Below are 6,277 nucleotides of genomic sequence, written 5' to 3' on the forward strand. Positions count from 1 at the left end.
TAGCAGCCAATGCAATAATGTCCTCCAGAAGAGTGAACTGTTGTGCCAGAGTTTTAACCCAGCTATCCCTCCCATGCTTATCCCAATTTCTGATCCCAGTTTTCTGCCATCTTTTCTGCATTAGGGAAGGAACTTTACTCGTCAAGGTGTTGCAATCATTCCACAAGGCTGAGACATGGCTAATAGGCAAGCAGCATTGAACTCGAAGATAAGATGAGTAGGTTGGAATGGGAATTGATCAATATTATGAATGCTTTGTGCCAAGCGGTATCTATGATTAATGGCGCAGGTGTTGGAAATAGAACTTAACAATAACTTCACTGATCTTGACAGCGCACAGAATATTATTAAACCCAGCAGCATTTTATCTGCATCCTCAGAGCTTCATTCCTGGCAATAATTTTATTGGTGAATTTCTCCTACTGCTGCTCATTTTTTTTCGGTGTGGACAGTGTTCTAGCCCATTAACTTCTCGCGGTTCTATGGGTATAAGTATCCTCAATGTCTCACTCCCATGTCATTCATGCAAAATGCAGCTGTGCAAAATCTGTGGTTCAAGTTGGCACATGCTGAAACCTTTGCTCTGGTGAATGGAGTGTTGCCAGGCTGCATGATCAGAGGCTAGAGCAGACCACTGGTGATGGTCAATGTGATAGGCACCAAGGAATTTCTTCAGAGAGTCCTTGTACCTCTTTTTCAGAGCCCCTCTGTCATGTGACCAGTGGAGTGTTTGCCCCAGACTACAAAAAAGCAAAATCGAAAACTGCTGAACATTTTCAAAATCAAATCAAAATTGTAGATTGGATTCAAGAAACATCGTTGAATAAAAACAGGGTAACTGGAGACCTTTTCCAATTCTGCAGAAATTGCTTAAATCTGCATTTCAAAGTTGAATTCATAAACATCTGCCAAAAAAGGAAATTTTCTTTCTCATGGGATTGGTACATATAGGGCTGAATGGCCTGTTTTTTTCTGCTGTTCCTTTCAACTGAGATGATGCAAAAAGGGCCTACATTATTCATTATCCATTGCACTCTGCAGAAAGTATAGCTTTAGATGATCAGATATCGATAATGCTTGGAGTCAATTCACTAAAGGAAATTTATGATCAAACCATCGAGATCCTTGACAAGGAATGTTCATTCCCTTTACTGATAAATGTAGCACACTTGACATTAGAATAAATTAGGAACAGATTGACAAGTGGCAAGGGACTCCACTGTTGAAGCTTCATTGAATAAAATTCTACTTAATGACCACAAATTCTCATTTTAAGTCATGAAGTTGTTTTTTTTTAATATGGAAGGCTTCATGAATTTGCATGTCATCCTTGTGCAGGGGCCTATGCTAATCTCTCTGTGTTATTCCATTTTTAGTATATGTGCTGCTAAAATGAGCACATGAAGTTGTTTGAAACATGATTTGATCTGTGTGTTGGTAGTTGACATGTTCCAGACTGTTGATTTTAATATAATGAATATAAGAAGGCAAAACAACTTTTATCCATGAATCTACTGTAGTGTTCACAGAAGCGCTGAATTATGCAGTCAGTTGTTGTTTTCAATAAAATTTAGTGACTTGATAATTTAGGAATAAAATGTTAATATCAGGATCACTGTGTGGGATCATCGTATATCTCTGATACGGACAATGATTTGCATTAAAAAGAATAGTTGTTCCCACTTTTGTTTGGGTTTACAGCTTATTTCATCATTTTCTTTCTCTTGCAGCTTGATGTACATGTTTGTTATAAATCTTTTAATTATCATTGTGTTTGTAATCACATATTCAAAGCTGTTTCCTTCTGGTAACCTCAGTCTGCTTCCCAATTTGTCCTTTAAGTAGGTTTTCAGTTGGTGATATGCAAACATTGTACCGTGAGTTATTCCATATTTGTACTTCATTTGTTCAAATGATAATAAATTATTTCCAAAAAACAATTTTCTATTCTTTTAATCCCTTTTCTCTCTCTCATTCTCTAAAGGAAAGGTTATCTATTGTGAAAGGGATTAGTTGATTTTGCATCAATAATAATTTTGGTAGTTGCTAATTTGTTTTTTTTCCTTTCTACGTGAATCTTCTTCCAAATGTTGAGCAGATGGTGCAGTACTGGTGCACTTCTATGTTACAGCAGCTTTTCATCGCACTTATAAAATATATGTTCTGGTACCTTCTCCCCTATTTTTTCTCGCTCTAACCTGGTCCAATCTGGTTTTTCCCTTGTTTGATAAAAATCTGATAGATATCTTAATTGCGCTGCTCTATAATAATTCTTAAAATTTGGTAGCTGCAAACCCCTTTGTTTGTACCATTCTGTTAATTTATCTAGTGCTATCCTCGGTTTCCCCCCTTTCCATAAAAATGTCCTTATTATTTTCTTTAGCTCATTGAAGAATTTCTCTGTTAAGGGAATTGGTAATGATTGAAATAGGTATTGTATCCTTGGGAAGATATTCATTTTAATGCAATTTACCCTTCCTATCAGTGTTAGTGGTAAATCTTTCCAATGTTCTAAGTCATCTTGTAATTTCTTCATTAATGGCTGATAATTTAATTTGTATAGATGGCCTAAATTATTATCTAGTCTAATACCTAGGTATCGGATTGCTTGTGTTTGACATTTAAATGGTGATTCTTTTTTAAACTTTGTGAAATTTGCATTATTCATTGGCATCGCTTCACTTTTATTTGCTTTGATCTTTCTCCATATTCTTTCAATTTCTTATGTAATTCTTTTATTGATAATTCTGGTTCTGTTAAGTATGCTAAGATGTCATCTGCAAATAGACCGATTTTATATTCCTTCTCTTTTATTTTTATCCTTTTAATTTATTTTCTGTTCTTATCAGTTCTGCCAAAAGTTCTATGAAATATGGGAAAAGCTATGGTTTTGAACTATGAGAAATATAATAAACATGACGTTACTCATGATACAATATAATTGGTTACACAGGCTATATATCACACCCCAAAAGTTAAATAAATGAGACCCAACAGTATTAGATAGATGTTCTCACTGTAAGAAGGAAACGGGAACAACAGTACATGCAATTTGGACATGTGAGAAAGTGGAAAAGTTTTGGGAAGATCTAACTCAGGTATTAAATAAAATCACAAAAAATTACATACCAAAAAATCCAGAGATCTTTCTTCTAAGTAATATAAGAAGTAAAGAATTAGGCCTCAAACTGGATGAAGCACAAAAAAGATTTATTATGATAGCCTTAGCTGTAGCAAAAAACTGTACAATGTCAACCTGGAAATCAGAAGAGAGCCTGAGAGTACAGCAATGGTACATAGAAATGAATATATGTATTCTATAGGAAAAAAATAACATATAATTAAAAAAATAAAGTCACATTATTTAAACAAATTTGGGAACCGCACATGAACACAACAGAGAGAGCCTACCGCGGACCTCCACCCCCTAAAATGATAGAATGAGAAGAAGACAAAATGAACTGATCCAGTCTGTAAAAGTAGATAACACAACTTTTCTTGTTTATTTTCATTGTGGGATGACATTGTTTAATGGGTTTATTGTATTGTATATGTTGAACGTTTAATGGGTTTGGAGGGGGGTGGGAAGGAGGGAGGGGGGAAAGGGGAGAAAATGACACTGTATATTCAAGAGGGAATTTTTTGTGTGTATTTTGGTTAATGTGGTTCATAATGTGAAAAATTAAAAGAAAAATTAAAAAACAAACAAAAAAAAAATAGATGTTCACTTCAAGAGATGACCTTTCATTTTTATGGAATAAATTGACAAATTAGATAAATTCAATTGTATTCAATTGACAAATGTGTCAGTTGAATAAAATTGAATTTATCTAATTTTAGGTTTAACATGCATCTCTTCTGGTATTGTAGCAGCTACTACAGTAGATGCTACTAAATAAAGACAAACACACACAAAGGTAGTCAACTCAAGACTGGTTTATTGCAGACATACACAGACCTTTTATTCCCTCCTTGTTAATGAGCTCATTAGTGAACAGCTGCTGGTCCTGTGGACCATCAGGTTAAAGCTATGAGCCATTTTCGCCCCCGTGCCTTTAGGCTGGGGCTTCATCTGATCCACTTGCTGTACTTAGGTGCCCAGCACTGCTAGCCCGTGATGTGTCAGGTAAGTCTTTGGACTGATGATGACAGTTTGCAATACCATGCTGTGTGCCCGCTACAGTATCATATTTAGTTTTCACTATTTTTTTAGTATTTATTTATATTATTGGAATCGCATCAAAGCTAAATAATGTTTATTTCCAGCATTGGTGTTATCTCTATCTGCCTTCTCAAAGTGATCTTTAGGTCACAATAAAAGTGAAAGGGAAAATTTCAGACCAGATAAATAGAAAGGATGCACTAAATAGGTCAGTGTTATTGAGCACAAACTGGTTACTTTCTTCAGATTCTAATTTGATGAAGCTCCATGCTAGAAATTGTTGGGGCATCTTTCATTCTTCATTGATTCAGGTGGAGCAACTGAAGGATAAAGGAGGACCAATGACACCACACAAATTTAGAAATGGGAAAGGAAGGCAAGAAAGTGCTTGAGATGGGGTGCAGATGCTAGAAATCCAAAACAAAATCTGAGAAGCAGCATTACTTAGGCCATTAACAAAGTTTACCTTTTCGGTACAGAACTGGAAATGTTTTAAGATATCAATGAATTCTAACAAAGGAAATGACTATAATAGAGTTCAGAAATATCTGTAAAAGTGTGCAAGCCAAATAGGTAAAAAAAAACAATCACTTTAAATCATTGCAGTTCGGAGCAGAATAATATAGCGTCAAATTTCAAGGTATTAAATAAAAATAAAGGGAAAGAAAAGTCTGTGAAAAATGTGTGTTTACCTGAAATGATTAAATTCAATGCTAAATTTTGAGGCTAGAAACATACCTTACTTTTTTTTGTTTCATATAATTTATTTCAATAAATGGGTTTGACATTTAATATTTCCCTGTAGCAGCTACTACGGTAGAGCTACTAAAGTAATGAGTACTGGTTTTCTGCTGGGGGATTGGCAATAAGTTTGCTTACTTGAGATGTGGTAGCGGCGTCCAATGCACCTACGATATGCCAGAACTTTGTGTCCTCTGCCATTATGCCCCAAAGACGAAACTGGGTTTCAGCCTGAAGAAGCCAAACCCGAGGTTGATGGGCCCAAAAAGGAGGCAAGTGAAGTCCAACTGTGTTAACTGCCGCCTTGGCTGTGGCCGCTGCTGCTGTAGCTGCGTCCATTATGACTGTAGACTCAGGCTTCAGCTGAATCTTGCAGTCAGGGTCATCAATTATAGCAGCTTCTATGGTAGAGCTACTAAAGTAATACAAACATAGGCCAGAGTAGTCAACTCAAGATTGATTTATTCTGTGTTTACAAGCTTCTTTTATATACCGCATGTCCCGAGCTCCACAGGACAAGGTGGGACATCACGATGGGTTTGCTGCTGATCCATGAGACTGGCAAGTTTAAATTAAGCCTTGAGTCTCCTGCGCCTTTCGGCAGGAGACTCAGCAGATCAACGTGCTGTTCCTCAGCCCTCATTATTTTTTGCGTGTGGTCCATTAGGTGATACCACGCTGTGTGCCCACTTGGCCCGCTACCCAGCCGCTACATCCCATTAATTGTCTTTGATGTTAACAAATAATCCACAATGTAGTTTTATTCAATATTTCTCTCTGTTTGTACGTGCTTACCTGTATATCATTGAATTGTTATGTGCTTTCTAAATTTCTTAAATGTTAAACTCAATAAAAATATTTTAATAAGATATGGGAGCAGAAACACTGTAGACTATTCAGGCCTTCAAGTCTGCCTTGGCATTTAATCATGACCCTAACATAACCCTCACCATTTTCCAAATCAACCCCATTGCCTGGCCTTTGCCTCATAACCTTTGATGTCCTGGCTAATCAAGAAATTATCAATCTCTGTTGTAAATACACCCATTAACCAGGCCACCACAATGGATTGTGCAACAAAGTTCACAGATTAACCACACTCTGGATGAAGAAATTCCTCTGCATCTCTGTTCTATTTCTATCCTAATGTTTTGCACTCATGTCCTAGACTCTCCCACCATGGGAAACAACTTTCTCTACATGTACTCTGTCCATGCTTTGAACATTCAAGATGTTTTGATGAGATCCTTCCTCATTGATCTAAATTCCAATGAGTATGGGCTAAGAGCTGTCAAACGCTCCTCATATGAATCATTCTTTTGAACCTTCCCTGAATCCTCTCCAATGTCAGCAAATGCATTTTCTGTCTTCACC

General features: G+C 36.5%; 1 non-coding gene across 1 annotated transcript; it reads right to left on the reverse strand.

Moving 5' to 3' along the window:
• Window positions 1-1,293: 1,293 nt before the first annotated feature.
• Window positions 1,294-1,400, reverse strand: LOC138762553 (U6 spliceosomal RNA). The gene has a single exon (XR_011356959.1). It is a non-coding gene; the product is annotated as a U6 spliceosomal RNA (small nuclear RNA).
• Between the last annotated feature and the right edge of the window lie 4,877 nt (window positions 1,401-6,277).

Source organism: Narcine bancroftii, chromosome 4 (assembly GCF_036971445.1).
Source record: "Narcine bancroftii isolate sNarBan1 chromosome 4, sNarBan1.hap1, whole genome shotgun sequence".
Classification (NCBI taxonomy): Eukaryota; Metazoa; Chordata; class Chondrichthyes; order Torpediniformes; family Narcinidae; genus Narcine; species Narcine bancroftii.